This window comes from Corythoichthys intestinalis, chromosome 10 (assembly GCF_030265065.1).
Source record: "Corythoichthys intestinalis isolate RoL2023-P3 chromosome 10, ASM3026506v1, whole genome shotgun sequence".
Lineage (NCBI taxonomy): Eukaryota > Metazoa > Chordata > Actinopteri > Syngnathiformes > Syngnathidae > Corythoichthys > Corythoichthys intestinalis.
This window is the reverse complement of record NC_080404.1, coordinates 38,823,281-38,841,775: the sequence shown is the minus strand read 5'-3', so window position 1 is coordinate 38,841,775 and position 18,495 is coordinate 38,823,281. Positions and strand designations below refer to the sequence as shown.

General features: G+C 41.2%; 1 protein-coding gene across 15 annotated transcripts in view; it reads right to left on the bottom strand.

Moving 5' to 3' along the window:
• Positions 1-18,495, bottom strand: part of wdpcp (WD repeat containing planar cell polarity effector) — a 231,328-nt gene that overhangs the window by 133,636 nt on the left and 79,197 nt on the right. The window contains exon 1 of one of the 15 annotated variants that reach the window (XM_057847351.1): positions 10,230-10,305. The exons of the other annotated variants lie outside the window; for them this stretch is intronic. The gene's annotated coding sequence lies outside the window, so the exon portion shown is untranslated. Of the gene's footprint in view, positions 1-10,229; positions 10,306-18,495 lie in introns of those variants that run through there. 15 annotated transcript variants of the gene reach the window in all.

Genomic DNA, 18,495 nt, shown 5'->3' with positions numbered 1-18,495 from the left:
TGCTTGTATTTGGAGTCTTAACTTATGTCATTCTACAATTTTTGTCCCTAACGAGCAGCGGGTGCCGCTGAGCCCCTCCACCGTCACAAACCACTCACAGGCGGACACACTTGGAGCTTTCCCACCTTGAAAGACCAGAATCAGCCACAGCATTGGACGTCTATCGCCATCAATGGTTGCCAATACGTTAAACAGACTTTTTTGAGTTCATGCAGGCAAAACGGTAACCTGCAGTTCTTGTGGTGCTGTTTTTACACGCAGATGCTTGGAATGCCGCTTGCTTAGTCAAGTAGACGTCTGTCACTGCGAGCCCATGACACTTGAATTGGAGCACGGGTGTTACCCCGCCTATGATGGCCTCTCAATGTCAGCCCAAGGTCACCAGACTGCGTCGGCTCATACCTTCAATTTTGGTTTTATTCAGGTACTCGAATGGTAGTCAGTACAGCATAGACCTCCACCAAAGTTGACTAATACTACTTCCAAGATGACGAAAATCGGTTCACTTCCATTTATCGTGAAGGATATTTTGCAGGCCCAGCCACACCACAAATAATTTCAGTGATATCATTTGGTGTATCCTTAACTCTGGAGTCTTCTGGTGCTGTTCTAAATCTCAGCAACGATCAACTAGGACCTTCTAAAAAAGTTTCCCCATTCTCTCCCTGTGGCTTTCAACTCGGGCCTGAAATGCCCCCAAATCAACAAGAAATGAAATGAAACAAACCAACAGGAAGTGACCAGGAGGTCTCTCTAAATCAACAGGAAGTGAGTCGGAAGTGACCCATAAGTGCTCTTTGATCACCAGGAAGTGACTCGTAAGCAGTGTTGGGCACGTTACTTTAAAAAAGTAATTAGTTACATTACTCACTACTTCTTCCAAAAAGTAACTGAGTTAGTAACTAAATTACTTTATAGTAAAAGTAACTAGTTACCAGGGAAAGTAACTATTTCCGTTAATTTAAAAAGAACTTGTTGTATGTCAAAGAATTTGAAATTTTCTGAGCAGTATTCGAGTCAGTGGAACAGAGAAGAACAGACAGGTAGTTAACTTGTTAGGTGCTTCAGCAGATTTGAATTGCTTACCACAGACGTCGACAAAAGCTTTGCCCCGGGACATAAATTACACATTACATGCAGGTTTTTTCCTTTAATTTCGACAAACTTGAAATAGTGTTTATATCTCCACCTCTTAAAGGACAATTTTTCTTCTGACTGCTCTGCCATCCCGACCCTGTGCATCTGTTTTGCGTGTGTGTTTGCCGCACGCGCTGTTCCGGTTTGCTTGTGAAATCACCGGCTCTGATAGGCTTACCACGACACATGACTCTAACCCTCAGCCAATCACAATCACTTCCATCGCATCTCTCGAGGGGCTGCATTCAGGTAGGCTAGTTTCCCGACAATTCACGTCACCTTCAAAGCGTCTGCCGTCCTCAAGATGGAAGCAGAATTATTGCTGGCTGACAGTGGGAGATGGGAACGAGGCTAGCATCAGGTGTAGCAAACACAGAAACGTTACCAAACTTTGGAAAGCATTGTCTAATAGAATGAGCAGGGACAAACAGCTTGGAGTCAGAAGTACATGCGCTATTCTCGAACCTGAACGCACCCCAAGTCTTGGATGACAAATCAACAGAGCAGAGAGTCCACTCAACACGGCTGGTAGTTTCTTCAATTTATTCAGAGTATGTAACGCACCGCTTTTGACCGTCAGTAACGGTAACGGCGTTGTAACGGCGGAAAAAGTAATTAGTTAGATTACCCTGTTACTGAAAAAATAACGCCGTTACGTAACGGCGTTATTTATAATGGCGTTACCCCCAACACTGCTCGTAAGTTCTCTAAAATGAACCCAGAAGAGCTCAAAATAAACAAAAAGTGCCCCAAATCAATATGAGGTTACCTCCAAGTGCCCCTAGTTAACAAAAAATTACCCAAAATCAACATGGAGTGACTTAGGCTAGGTTCATATCGCAGGTCTTAACGCGCAATTCCGATTTTTTGTCAAATCTGTTTTTTTGGCGTCCCCATTCAAACAGCCTTTGTCCACTGAGCCTGTTAAAGTATTACGCATGCGTTCTAATTCGCAGTCCGAGATGCTCTGAGCAAACAGACCTGCATGTGTGCAGGAGCATCAAAACAAATGACATGCTGGCTCACCGTCATTCTAGAGTGATCGTATTTTTTTTTTTTTTCCCAAAAGAGGACACAAATAACAGACATACATAATCCCCGTTTAGTCTCATATTCAAAGTTTATATGGATTCATAGCATGCACGCACTGTGCGTGCTTGACGCACACACACACACATACGGACAGTTTGCCCCAACTCTCGGCTGTGTAAACAATATTGAAATATTGCTCATTTGGAGCACAGAGAGAAAACTGAGCATTCTCAGGCTTATCCTTCACCCCTACCTCTCATTTTATTTTTCTACTGTTGTTAAGTCCGCCTCTACCTTAAAAATCGCGTTCAAGCTAGGTCCTAACGCTAAAGCACAACTCCATCGCTACGGTAGAGCCCTGTCTCTCTCACTCTTTGCTGACGTAATTGCTGCATGAATTCCGATTTGGGGGACTTGACAGTTCAGACCGCAGCCACATTCTGAAAAATGTGGCCCAGATCGGATTTTAACCACTTAAAAAGTGACCTAGACCGAGATCGGATTTGAAATGGTCCACTTTTACGCGACTTTTCTCATTCAGACCATTAAGTTAATGCCTCACTGGAGTTGGAAAAACACAAAAAAAATCGGTTTCATGCATTAAGACCTGCGGTATGAACCTAGCCTTAGAGTTGCTCTGAAATTACTTTATTTAACATGAGTCCACTTCATTTGACAACATTTAACATTACCTTGATCTCTCAATTGTCGCCGTTAATGGGGACCAGAACCGACCACATAAAGTGGAAAACTGCGTAGTGTCACACCATCACCCCATTTTTTTACATATTTTTTTGTTTAATATAATATTAATGACTGTATATATATATAACCTTATGAACACATTTTTTTATTATTAGAACATTCAAGAATAGTTTGAAAGATAAATAAAATACATCATAAATTACATAAAATAAGGTATGAATAATACGTACTGTACAAATTCTCTCACTTTCATATGATACACGTGTGTGTGTGTGTTTAAGTGTACATCCATATGTAACTAAAGTATACATAAATGTTTTTAGAACTCTTTTACATAATATAATATTTTTCAAAAATCCACGATGCACTGAGGCCATGAAAGTTTTTTTTGTGTCGATCGTTAAATATAAATATACACACATTTCCTTTCATTTAACAACCCTTAACATTATTCCACTTAAGTTAACACCATTTGACATGATTCTACTTCATTCAACGCTATTCCACATCATTTGATGTACTATGTGCTTCCAGTTTTTTGACCAGGATGAAAGCCTTCCCATGCAATTTCTCCAGAAATGGCATTTTCTAGTACGTATTGCAGTGTAACAGTGTAAAAATAAATGTCTGCATTTTATGTGGAAGATGCTAAAAAAAGAGAAACGCAGACAGTCAAAGGTAAAGCGGTTATATTGCTGTGTCGGCCTCGCTTTCTTATATCCTGTCTGAGGAGTCGTTCTTATCAACTTTCCCCGGTGCGGCAATATGTGGAGTATCTCATTTTGCCACTCAAAAACACCCAAACTACAACTCCCGACAAAAATATGAAGCGATAACACGAGGGGCCATGAAATTGCTATGGCAAAAATGGCGTGGAGATGGTGGAGTGAGTGGGTGCTTATGTCCTTTTTAAAGGCCATTTTTTTTGGGTGGGAGAGCTACTGTCAGACAGTTGATTTTTTTCCATCAGGATTTATTTAAAAGTTATTTAATGAAAGGATATTAAAACTAGTGTTGTCAAGAGATTAACATTTTTAATTGTGATTGATCGGATGTGGTCCATCGTTAACTTGCGATTAATTGCATGTTTTCTAAAATTTTTGATCCAAAAATTTTTACATTTTTTCACATTTTAAATACACCTGTTAAGACAGGAGAGACATCCAATTGGTCCATTTCATTCAGGAGACAAAAATCCTTGTGTATTATGAAATAAACATTCTTTTTCGTGTCACAGGCACTTTAATGTAAATGTATTTACATTTCACAATTCAAATTTAAGCCTCACAAAAAAAAAAGAAAAAAATTTGGGCAACGATACACTTGTAAAGTTTAGGTTATAATTGGTATACCGGGAACCAGTGTTGTGCTTGAACATGTTCATATTTTGGGCGAACATGAACTGAACGCATTATATCTTTGTCTCTTGACCGCATCATATCTTTGTCTCACGAACGTTACTGTGAACGCGCTCATTCTAGCAGTTATGAGCGGCGTTCATAACCTTGTTCATTGTCAAGTAGTGGGGTTGTGCAGCAATTCTCGCAGTCGGCGTGATGTCACGATGACGTCATCTCGCATAGCAACTTGTCACCATTTTGAGAAGGGGGCACGCACAGGTAAACATCCGTAGAGAAACGTCTGAAAGTCATATATTTCAGCTGTGTTTTGCATCTTTTTTTCATAAAAGAGTCTTAAAGATGACTTATTATTATCACGAGTCACTGCCGACGGACGCGAGGAGGCGATACAACTTAAAACTAGCGTGTATTGGCTTGCAAATCTGCCCATACAAAGTCGCAGCTGATAGCTGGATAAACAATCCAAAGGAATGGCCTGCAGTGGAGTCCGGAAACATCTACAACTACCTTATAAAGTCACCCAGTAAGTTGACCTTTATCTATTACATGGAATATGTACTGTGTGGAACTGAGAAAACTGGTAATATACAGTGCCTTGCAAAAGTATTCGGCCCCCTTGAACCTTGCAACCTTTCGCCACATTTCAGGCTTCAAACATAAAGATATAAAATTTTAATTTTTTGTCAAGAATCAACAACAAGTGGGACACAATCGTGAAGTGGAACAAAATTTATTGGATAATTTAAACTTTTTTAACAAATAAAAAACTGAAAAGTGGGGCGTGCAATATTATTCGGCCCCCTTGCGTTAATACTTTGTAGCGCCACCTTTTGCTCCAATTACAGCTGCAAGTCGCTTGAAGTCGGAGACTGACATTCTTGCCCATTCTTCCTTGCAAAACAGCTCGAGCTCAGTGAGGTTGGATGGAGAGTGTTTGTGAACAGCAGTCTTCAGCTCTTTCCACAGATTCTCGATTGGATTCAGGTCTGGACTTTGACTTGGCCATTCTAACACCTGGATATGTTTATTTTTTAACCATTCCATTGTAGATTTGGCTTTACGTTTTGGATCATTGTCCTGTTGGAAGATAAATCTCCGTCCCAGTCTCAGGTCTTGTGCAGATACCAACAGGTTTTCTTCCAGAATGTTCCTGTATTTGGCTGCATCCATCTTCCCGTCAATTTTAACCATCTTCCCTGTCCCTGCTGAAGAAAAGCAGGCCCAAACCATGATGCTGCCACCACCATGTTTGACAGTGGGGATGGTGTGTTCAGGGTGATGAGCTGTGTTGCTTTTACGCCAAACATATCGTTTTGCATTGTGGCCAAAAAGTTCAATTTTGGTTTCATCTGACCAGAGCACCTTCTTCCACGTTTGGTGCGTCTCCCAGGTGGCTTGTGGCAAACTTTAAACGAGACTTTTTATGGATATCTTTGAGAAAAGGCTTTCTTCTTGCCACTCTTCCATAAAGGCCAGATTTGTGCAGTGTACGACTGATTGTTGTCCTATGGACAGACTCTCCCACCTCAGCTGTAAATCTCTGCAGTTCATCAAGAGTGATCATGGGCCTCTTGGCTGCATCTCTGATCAGTTTTCTCCTTGTTTGAGAAGAAAGTTTGGAAGGACGGCCGGGTCTTGGTAGATTTGCAGTGGTCTGATGCTCCTTCCATTTCAATATGATGGCTTGCACAGTGCTCCTTGAGATGTTTAAAGCTTGGGAAATCTTTTTGTATCCAAATCCGACTTTAAACTTCTCCACAACAGTATCTCGGACCTGCCTGGTGTGTTCGTTGGTTTTCATAATGCTCTCTGCACTTTAAACAGAACCCTGAGACTATCACAGAGCAGGTGCATTTATATGGAGACTTGATTACACACAGGGGGATTCTATTTATCATCATCGGTCATTTAGGACAACACTGGATCATTCAGAGATCCTCACTGAACTTCTGGAATGAGTTTGCTGCACTGAAAGTAAAGGGGCCGAATAATATTGCACGCCCCACTTTTCAGTTTTTTATTTGTTAAAAAAGTTTAAATTATCCAATAAATTTTGTTCCACTTCACGATTGTGTCCCACTTGTTGTTGATTCTTGACAAAAAAATTAAATTTCATATCTTTATGTTTGAAGCCTGAAATGTGGCGAAAGGTTGCAAGATTCAAGGGGGCCGAATACTTTTGCAAGGCACTGTATACGAATTGATTATTTCTGCCGTAACCGGTAATTCCCCTCCAAGCGTTATTTAGCAGTGAACCGTGATAGTAGAACTAAATGGGACGTCACAAGGCAAGAATGCAGTGCATGAGTCACGTCACGGCAAAATAACCAATTCCCACCAGGCCAATATTATACCGATTGACCAATCAGAGCACTTCACTGCAAAAGAAAAATAACGCTTTGCGAGTTGTCGGTTACGTTAATAATAACTACTGCCTAGTCCATTGAATCCTTGCAGCTAAGTTTACTCACCAGTAATAAAATGTCGGCTGCAAACGTAAATGTGCCTGGATTTAGGTTCCCACATGCAAGAATGGTCCAAGGAACAGTCTTCTTTAACTTTTCCTCAATTGATTGCTTTCAGCCATTTGCTTCTCCTTTTCTTCTCACGAGGAAGAATGAAGAACTTCAAATGCGGCTCCGAACTCTTCCTTGTTTTACAACCCGCAACACAGCAACTTTTAGTCATTTCGACAGAAAAACATGACCGCAAATAAGACAAAAGTTCAACGCGTTTGTACTACAATGCAAGACAGAGCAACTGGTTGTGACTCGTGTTTTGCCCCCTCTTATATATGGCGACACTTTGTTGTGACTGGTGACGTCATTAATGCCCTGATGTCTGACTGCGAGAATGAACAGACGCTACTACTGCGGTATATGTGATGTCAACTCTTTTTTTTTTTTTTTTTATGCACACGAACATTTCACTATATATCATATAACAGAACAGTGATTTCCCCCAAATAGATCCCCCAAGTCTTATCCCATTTGCTGTGTGAACCAAGGGGATCATGAGACGCGTAGTCCGTATACTACATTCATGAGTTCATAATTAGAGCCTTTCTGACAAAACTGCAAATAAATCCATAGGCTCAAAACACTATAAAAAAACAAACCGTAATAGCAGAAAATTATCCAACCTGGCAAACCAAGCTACCTAAGGGGCAAAACACTCAGGAGGTGATGGCGCTAACGTTCAATACATTCTCTACGGAACGAGCGCAAAGAGGTGAAAATCGTCAACTCTCAAATTATAATCAATAGAAGGGTTTATACTAATGCTTTGTCGTAGCTCCCAGTTAAAGTGCGTACAACAGGAGAAAAAAGTCTTAAATAGGATTATTATGTGAATTAGATTCATATTTTGAGACGATTGGACTATATACAACAATTTAGCAAAGCGCAGATGACGAGAAATTAGTCTTTTAATTTGCCGGTTAGCCACGCATACCATTATAGGGCTCTAGCGTCCCCAACAGGTGGATGACGTCAGCGGAGTCACGATTTTATCTGATTTAGTATGCAGCCCATTGAGGGGGAATTATTCACAACAAGGAGAACGCGACGAAGAGAGCCGCAAAATAGGGTTAGGTTAGGTTGTTTTAGTCTCTCTACTCTAATATTTTTACAGGACATTCTTTTTATCCAAGTATTTTTCCCCAATAGCTAAATAAATGGCATGGTCATGACAAATAACAGTCTTGTGCTAAATGAAATATGAAATAATAAAAATGCATTTATTCAAGACGACATTGCAAAATTACTCCATAATGGTCAAAACTGTCGACTTCCCCTTTACTGTCGCACCGAACGATATTTTATGCCACCTAAATCGGGCTTATGTCACTTCCCTTTCCTGGCTTCGCAGAATGTAAACAAACCAAGAGGCGTGACAGCTAGCCGACATGCTAACCCGAACCGAGCGATGTTTCAAAGTCTTCGAAGCGGAAAATCACACATAACTAGCCCAGATCATTTCACATGACGACTGGGTTGTCGATTGTCTTTGCCGATCGACAATTTACAGCTTGTTCCCCTGCTACTACGGACAGGAGGGCTTGCCGGGGAAGCAGCTGGACAATGACCGCAGAACAAACCGGCCGACGTCGGAGGAGCGTGTAGGTGTCAAATGGTCAACACAAATATGGCAAAATAATGCTTTGCTACACGGCGAAGTCGTAAACAGCGAGAGACTCAGTGGAGGAGGGCGGCTGCAGTTGTTGTGCAGCTAACATGTGCAGCTAATGTTTATGAGGAGAGCTTTTTACATGCCCATCCATGATCAAACATAAGTAGTCCTTTATTTAAAAAAAGTTTGTAGTATTTACTTTGTAATCGCTGTATTCGCGGCTTATTTTTAGCTCAAAGTTGCAATTTCTGATCGGTCGGAAAATTTGACAGAACACTGGGCACATGAAGAGGGGAATAAGCCGAGTATAGTGCTCTCTCGGCGGGGGGATGTCCATGGTCCCAAAGTAGTAGGGCTTGTTTTGGCCAATATCCAGCGGTGAATGGGAACCTTTTGAAACCCCCAAAAGGCGCACACGCCTCTCCCTGGTACAGCAAAATTTTCTGCAGCCGTTTGGCTGGCATGATGCGAAAAATAAATGTATTAATCCGCAAAATCAGCTGAAGCCTTAGTCCTTCTCATACAACAGTACGGCTGTATAGTGAAGAGGACGTCACAGCGCACTCTTTCTCAACTCGAGACTGTTCCCGGAAGTCACTCATTTTCATGGCGCGGGATTCAAAAAACTAAATAAATATAGCGATCGCTTCCACACACATCCAAGCTGTCCATTTCATTCAGGATAATAAAATTTCGTGTGTATTATGAAATAAACATTCTTTTTCGTGTCACAGGCACTTTAAGGTACATGTACGTAATGTGCGTAGCAACTTACAGCTACATTACTCCTCAGTAATGATACGACTTGTTTTCTCGTAGCAATAGTACAACTTTAATATCATAACCCCCCTTATTTGGCCCCAATACTTTTCCGTAGTGGGTTTAATAAAAAATAAAAATAAAAAAACTTTGTCAACAATAATTTTGTTTTACTTGGAATATGAGATGTTCGGTATCTTTTTTTTTTTTTTTTTACCTCAACCCGCACAATTTTCCAGGTTTTATTTAAGCTCCGCAATGGTGACGGTTGCCATGATAAGGATTTAGATAACCGGCATACTTCTTTTGAGTCACTGGCTGCCGTTGACGTCGACCGACATCCTATTCAGGCAGCGCCATCTATGGCAGCTATTCCGATGAATATTCATATGCGAAAGACCAAAAACAATGTGAAAATTAGTCCAAATGTTGCTTTTAGGACTCTCTTTCTCGCTCTCTCTTTCACATATGCACACACACACCACCACACGCACACGCAGTGCACAAAACTTGGAATGCTGCCATCCACTTTCTGGCGGGGGTTACTGAGGTCTACCTGTCCATCCCCCCAACGGCTGTAGGGCTCTGCGGGGTGTGCAGGCAGTATGCAGAGGGTGTGTGTGTGTATGCTGTCTTTGTCAAGAAGCTGCTTGAACATCAAAGGAGAGGTAGTTTGGTTGAAGAGTGGGGGGGCACATGACTCCACTTTCAAGGAAAAGACTGTGTGTTTGGTGTCCGCGTCTTCTTTTGTGCTCTGTATTGACATCCCCCCCTCTGGGTGGTCACATTTGAATGTTTGTCAATGCATGTGACTGAAGTCACGGTAAATATTTGAGATCTCGCACAGGGTTAATTACAAACAACTTCAATGAACTTTAGCACATTATAGACATTATTATGATTGCACATATTTCAGGTCAGGATGGTGGGAAACAGTTTCCAGATATGCTGAACTGCAGCTAAGATTTTCTTAAAGTGGAAAAAAAGACAACGCCAAAAGGTTATCTGGCTTTTAAGCAGCGGAAATTAAGACAAGAGATGTGCTAGATAAGTGAAATGGGTTTTTGTGGAATGAATAATTTGCAAAGTTGATTTAGTGATTACCTCAGGGTTTGCACTTTGGCTTCCATATATGTGGAGCTGCAGTATGCATAAGTGGAAGGCCTAGTATGAAAGAAACACTTTGGTTTGACATCTTAGGAATCCTTTCTATCAGGTATTCTCTTTCTTGTGCACCCAAACCAACATCGATGTTATCAAGTAACTTGCACTCATATGCACAGCTTCAGTCTCATGCTGCTGGACTCAAATAAACCTTTAAAACAAAAACAAAAAGTATAGATGCACCTTGAATCAAGACAAAACATTACGCCTGACCCAGACTACATGATTTCTTTAGTTGGTGCCGACAAATGTGGTGTCAGATTTCACAACATTGTGTCATGATGTCTTTGAACAGACAAGTTGTCAACCTACAAAACCAGAGCCTGCCTGATCATCGTTTACTACAGAGAAGAGCGCGGTGCGACAGCTAAAGTCGTTGGGAGGCGGGACATGCAGCTATCAATCAGTACATTTACTATGGGCAAGACGAGAAAATGGGATTCAATGTTTATTTTGTCTGTGTGGAGTGGAGGAACACAACTATTTGTCAATATTCAACAACACATTGTAGGATCATGCAAGACATGTCACACCATGTGCCAAGACAAGCCTAAATTCTGACACACCAGACATCCTACGACATGATCATGAGGGGCCCAAGACACCAGATTGGGAGTCAAATTTCTCATACTACACGAGACGATGCCATAGTGATGCTCCTTACTTCAAAATGTCAACCACGATGGAAAACAAATCTCCACGATGTGTCTGTTGGGCCAAAATTAGGCTGAAATCATGTACTCCGGTATCAGTCAGTCTCACACATTCACACAAGCAAAGTCCATAGTTCGTTTTCTTTGGTCCGCACCAAAACACATTTGGTCTGGATTTTTTTGATGCAGCTCCTTTTCACATTGTGATTTGAGCAAGCGACCCAGGATTTGACAAAAAATGTACGCATGTTCAAAAATCGTTCAATCTTTGAATCGGTCTTGGTGAGGCAACACGCTAAAATAGGGAAATAAACAATGACAGCGCTTCCGAGTACTGCAAATGTGTTCATAATGATTTATTTTATCCAATTACAAGTGTTTGTGGGAAATTTTAAGCATCAGAGGCCTTTGATGCCACGTTCATTTTACAAGTTCATTTTTATTGCTCGACGTTAAAACCTGACTCATATTAGCTGTCGTACCGCTAATCACAGACTGTGATGCTAACCAAACAACATTTCCTGACTACGGAAACCCGTTACGTGCAAAGAGGTATGTGATTTCATCTATAGTCCAGACCACGGTGAGGTCGCTTTTACACTTATAGCAAACCGCAACACAGTCGGCTTGGAAGCGAACCGAGAACACCTCTCTGCCGAAGTCTCGGACGGGCTGTTTGGGCCGCACCTGTGCGCTGGTTTGTATTAACACCAGCCCAGAAGGTGTGCACCACAAACTTTTTTGGTTTGGTCCGGACCAAACAGGGTAGGTGTGAATACGCCCTTAGTTTAAGGTGGTCCATTCTAGGCAAGGGCGTGGGTTTGCTGTCAACATTGGTACGGACGATAGAACAGCATAAACTGCATGTACACTTTTTGCTGGGCACGGGACATTAATAAGACCAAACAGATTATTAACCCCGTCAGGGCCACATTTCTCACGAATTTCTAACGATCTTGTGGAGGCTGGCCTGACCGCAGAAGTTTTGCAGGTTATCAAGTTCACAGAGATTAATGCTATGCTAACTCTAATGCAGGTCGGGCTTAGTAGCAAAATTAATTGTGTTTCCCTCACCTCGACAATATTAACGTCTTTTTACATTATTTACAGTGGCTTGTGATAAAAAAAAATATCCCTCCTCTTCGAAGGGGTGGAGGAGGCGGCATGTTGCATTTCTGTCGGCGAGGTTGTGTGAGTGTGCGTTGCAGGAGGAGGGAGCGGGGAGTCAAGTCATCAGCCAATCAAACGTGCGTTTGGGGGGGGGGGGGGGGGTGGACCAGCAAATTCAGCAAGTGAAAAGGCATAAAATGTAAGTCGGAACATAATGAAAATTATTCACTTAATAATGGTAGGGTCTATTCTATCCTGACAACATATGGGAAGACAATCAAAATTACCCATATAACTGAACTCATTGTATAATGCAGTGTTTTCCAACCTGTGTGCCGCGGCATACCAGTGTGCCGTGATAGATCGTCAGGTGTGCCGCGAGAAATTATTCAATATCGCATTTTTGTTTTTTCTTTTTACGTCGTCAGGCGGAGTTGCAATCAGAAGGAAGGAGTAGGTAGAAGGTTTCGGTTAAGTGCAGATGAGCGGGGTATTGCTCATGTTGCGTTCAAGAACTGTTTGGATTTCTAGCCATCAGCGAACTTGCTGTCCATGTGGACCCCAGCACATCTACTGTACATCATTTGATTAGACTTGTCAAGTGTCAATATACACGAAAGTGTCCTTTCCATTTTATCCATATTTGACGAACATCAATCCTCCCCGTGTTTTATTCTAACACACTGTCGAGGACAATAAGGTGGCTGATGGCTAGAAATGCGAGCAGTTCTTGAACGCGACACAAGAAGCTATCCAACAGCGCCATGGTGCCGAGGGCTTAAACGTCATCTCCAAACAAAACACCCATCGCTTCAAATCAAGTCGATGAACTACTTTGTTCGCCTTCGTGAAAACACAGAGAAACAGGCAACTACTTAAGGGAAAACTACAAAAGTAAATGAGAAAGCCCTCAAAGCCACTTACCTTGTTGCTGAGCTTGTTGCTTAATTGAAAAAGTTCCACACTGTGGCAGAGACATTAATACTACCTGCCTGCAAAGCCATTGTCAGCATGATGCTCGGCCCTGATGCAGTTAAAGACATTGCTAAAGTTCCCCTGTCTGAGCTTTTCGAGCCTAACTGCTATAGATATATATATAAAAAAAATAAAAAAATATAAAAAAAAAAGACTGAGAGATGTAGAAGAAGAGCTTTGGGTGTTTCTTCAATTCCTGCCAGGATGTTGGCTTTGTGTTCATCTAAACAGGCTCAAGTTTCACACTGAGGAAGTATAAATATTGAGAAATATTTTTATAATTAAATATACTTAACAGTAAGTAATTTTGGAACATTTCTGGTTTATGAAGATTTTTTTTCTAATGTATAAACGTGCCGTGACTCAGAAAAGGTTGAAAAACACTGGTATGATGCAAATAAGGTGGCTTTAAAGTTGATGGGGACAATTTCAGCATCCTTAAAAGTTGGTAGAGTTATGTCCCAACTGTCCCTATGCGCAAACCTACGCCCTTGGTTCTAGGTCATGGTCTTGAACACAACACTAGTTCCTATTTCAGAGCGTCCACAGTAGTTGAATTTCTCTGTCAAGCTGTAGCGGTACCTCAACTGAACCGTTTGTAAACCCACTGGTTGTAATGAATACGATACCTTCTAGGGGTAGTGAACTCAACTACAAAGTTCCAATCAAGTCCTATTCGGTTTAATTGTTTGCCAAGCACCTGAGGCGGCACAAAACCCGCCCCGTTTTGGGCCCAGCAGCGGGGTATACGCTTACAGTCTATACTATGGTGTATCATGGTTTTTTTACGAGAGAAAGACCAAAGTGGCGCCAGGCACTGGGCTCACAGCCATTGCGTCTCGCGGAAGCGCATTTAGAATAGAAGTGATGGACAGGTAGAACAAAATGAGGCGAAGGTAATAGCGCTCAGGAGAAGTGACAGGTACAGTCATTCTGCATGCATTTGTGTTTTACAAGATGTCAATCAGCAAAATGGGGGAAGCCACTCTGACGTAGCCTCCGGGCAAGTCGTGAGTGTGAGTGTCTATGTGAGACAGCAACAGAAAGCAGTCAGTCACTGGAAGTTGCATTCCAGGTTCAAGGGGCATGCAGGGGTAAAGAGTTCAGGTGTCAAAACTTTTTTTCTCCCTTATCAGTCAGTCAAATTGCTTTGTTAATTAGGTCAGAAGGTTGCAAAAATGGTAAGGATGTCCAAAACCTTTATTATTTTGGGACCCAATTCAATTCCAGGTCACCTGGTTTAGAGTATATGCCAATATCGAGTCCTGATCAGATTCCATACGTATATGGCGGAAAACACTCAGGTAACTTGAAGTTCCGCTCTGAGACCCCAATTTAGCCAACTTTCAAAATTGTCCAATATGCATGTGTGATACATCATTCGAAAGCTTAAGATCTCAATTTTCTGGGAGAAGAAAGATTTTGAAAGGAGAGCATTTAAAAAAAACAAAAACAAAACAAAACAGCAAAACCCTATCTGGAGGTAAGAGCACGCTAGATCAGAATTACAGACGCCATGACTTTAACGAGATATTATCGCGTACTTACATTGTTTCAATCCAAAAACTCCATGTAGCATGTATCACCGAGTGACAAGACACAGCTGTGAATGGCCATAGCTGGATTTTATTTATTTATTTATTTATTTTTTATTTTATGGGTGAAAAATGGTAATATAACAAGGGTCGTGATGCAGAAATTGCAGATATCAAGGAGTGGTCGAGATTTTCTTTTTCATAAATTTACCATTTTAAACGTTTTTTTTTTCCTAAATTTTTTGTTTGGATCGATTATTTACCATCTAACATATCGGAGAAAATGCGACAGTAACAAAAAAAAAAATACAATTAAGCGATAGTTATGAGGTCGATATTCGTGACTTTTTTATAGATGCCATTTTTTTCATTGTGACATAATTTGTTTCAAACTTTAAAATATGTGAGTGGATAATTTTTTAAAGTCGTTTTTTTTTTTTTTAAACTAAATATGAGACATCAATTAATGATTCTAAGTAAAGATGTCCGATCACCTCATTTTCAAAGTATCGGAATCGGCAAAAAAATATCGGACATTCCTTTTTTAATTTTTTTTTTTTTCTTCATTAAATTGTTTCCCAATTGTATTTAACGTTACAGACAAAATGTCTTACATTCATCCAGAGTCTTTAGTTTTGGCTTAAAGTAGGTCTATCAAATTTATCACGTTAACAGCGGTAATTAATTTTTTTTCAAATTAATCATATTATAATATTTAACACAATTAACGTATGTGCTGCACGACCTACTCACGCATTGTCGCGTTCAATCTATACTGGCGCCGTTTTACCTATATATAGAGCTAAAAGGCAGCGTAAAATGAGTAGAGTGAATTTTAGCAGTCTTCGGAGCCTTTTTTTAATTGGCTAAAGCCTTACAATCCCTCTCTCAACAATTAGAAATATCGTGGGAAGCAATGTGGGGAAGGAAGGTAGTAGTTGATCTTTTTCTTAACACCCTATGTTATTTCCCAACGCAGAGAAGATATATGAATTGGTGCCACTACGCACAGTCATGGTTGCACTTCCCATCATGCATTTGGGCAGAACAGTTAAATGGCTACAGTATCATTTACTGAAAGCTCAACAAATACACTAGATGGCAATATTTAGTCACAATATACAAAGTCACATTTATCCTTTAAGAATTACAAGTCTTTCTATCCGTGGATCCCTCTCACAGAAAGAATGTTAATAATGTAAATGCCATCTTGAGGATTTATTGTCATGATAAACAAATACAGTACTTACGTACTGTATGTTGAATGTATATATTCGTCCGAGTTTTATTCATTTTTTTCTTAATGCATTGCCAAAATGTATATGATCAGGAAAAATTATCGGGAATGATTGGAATTGAATCGGGAGCAAAAAAAAAGCAATTGGATCGGGAAATATCGGGATCGGCAGATACTCAAACTAAAACGATCGGGAGCAAAAAAACATGATCGGAACAACCCTAATAAATATAATTAATTACCTTCGTTTTATGGCTGGGTTGAAACAAAAGCGGTTGCGCGACGTCTGTAAACGGGGGATTTCAGGGTAAAACGGACAAATTAAAAATAGTTCGGGGGCTTAATGTGCCATGAATCTGCTATGGCAGCATATAGACATGTTGTTCTATCATACACAACAGTTTTGGCTTAAAATCCAGCAGTTTCTTTTAAAGAGGAGTGCAAGAGCAGAAACTGCTTTTTCAGTCTTGTCTATGTTTTCCGCCGTATATAAAAAAAACATGTATATTAACTCACCCCCCCCCCACCAAATCAGTGGAAAAGTTGGCTGAATTCATTTGCTGCAAGCTCCTCCCAATTAAAATGAACTCAGCCCTCCCAGTTAAAACAAATGTGACATCTTAGTCCACACTATTGACTATTTCTTTGATCCTTGCAACTGTAATGTGTACATTTCCCCATGAATCAAGGATTATCTCACGAATTAGACAAAGTTGTCTAAAAAGAGTACCTTAAGTGCAAATCCCAAACACCTTTAAACATGATCTTGTGGCCCAAGTGAGCATAGAAAAGCAGGCAGGGAAGGAGGGGCAGGCTGCAGAGATGAGAGGAGGCTTTTCTAAGCACAAGTGTAAACGTCATTAGAGAAGCTAATGGAGGGAAGAAGGTGGGAAAAAAGGGAAACTCACTCCAGCAGAGGTATTTACCCAACGCCTGAAGCAGAAAGGCAAACACAGCCTCGGTAATGACAGAGAAAGAGAATGCGGGAAAGAAAAAAATGATGGGGAGGAAGTCAAAGTGAGGAAGACATCCCGTCTGATTATGCCTTCAACATGTTTTTAACCATCCAAATCATTCTAAACATTCGCACGCTGGGGCAGTAACGCTTGTCGCTGCCTCCTGTTCTGCTAATAGGCCTAATCCTGGCAAGCGTCTCGCTAAAAGCTCGGCGTATCTGCCCCTGCGGCGACGCCCAAGGGCACGAAAGGCAATACTTCCACAGCAGCTGCAAAATTGACGGGCCGGCCGGCTTCAAAGAGATTCTGGGGCCACGACGAGCCTCGGCGGTGCCACTCCCCTGTCGCCGTTGAGGTGACGCGTGTCACGCTGACATGCTGGGGTTTTGTTTACGTCGCTGGATTTTCTGTTCCTAAAGCCGCTCGCTGCCCCGCCGTTTGCCCCTCACCTTTTGACCGCAAACGCCACTGGTGACGACAATCATATACGTGAAGTCACATTCAAAATTTACCATCCGGTTCTGGACTCAAACCAGATCTTCATATGTCATAATCACATGACAAAAGTTTTGGTTAGATCGGGCAATTTAAGTCAAATTCAAGATGAGTTCAAGGTGGCCGACTCATTATTACATCTCAGATCACTTCAAGTATTGTATGGCCTTCTTAGTCATGAAGGTGGGGGTGAGTAACGACCAAACTTTTCACTAGAATGTTAGTCTGACTTAACTTTTTCAGAGCCTTCCATTTCTTAGAAGACAACCCATTTGGGTGCAAGTTGATTTCAGAAATGTTGACTGATTTTTCAAAGCCAACTGAATACTGCATTGTGTTTCTTGACTGGGTAAACATTGAGGCTATCATATTAAAAACTAGAATCTTTTCTTTAATCACAAAGTCTCTTTCTACATTAGTCTATAGCAGGGGTGCCATACATATCATTGCTGCACTCCACAACATGCTTATGGTTTCCCTTAAAGGGCCATTTAGTCCACAAGCCATCATATTGTACATGCATGATGGCCTCGTATTATTACAAATTAGACATATGCAAATTACCAGTTTCAAGGTCTACCGTGATATGAAAATGTCACGTTTTCAAAACCGCAAACATTTTCCGTCATACCGTCCCTAAGGTATTAGCCATTTTTATGTCCCAAAAATGCAGGGAGAAATCCCTCGCTTGCAGCTGCGAGGCTCAACCATCCCCCACTGGTTGTTACTCAGTGTCACTGTGTCAGCTGTGCTACACGATGGCTGGAGGAGGTGAAACTACTGAACTTTTTCCCCTATCGAAGAAAACAAAATCGCTGGTATGGGAATACTTGGGCTACAATAAAGTTATAGACGGCCGCGGCTTAGAGGAGGAGGAGGGCATGTTTGTGTAGGGTGGCTGCCAAGAAGGCAATAAAAAAAACACCACGTTTTACCAGCGCTAGACACAATAAACATGCTGGAGTTAACTCTCTTAGCTGGTGGGAAACATTCATGACAGTGTTTACCAACCTTTAACTTTGTATAAATGAGAAATCATATTGGCGATATTGCCTGCTCAGCAGCCACCCTCCGCAACCATGTTTTACATATCGGTTGACCCTCCTCCTCTAAGCCACGGCCGTCTGTACGTTTTCTGTAACTGAAGTATTCCCATACCAGCGATGTCATTTTCTTCGATGGGGGAAAAGTTCAGGAGTTTCACCTCCTCCAGCCATCATGTAGCACAGCTGACTCACTAACACT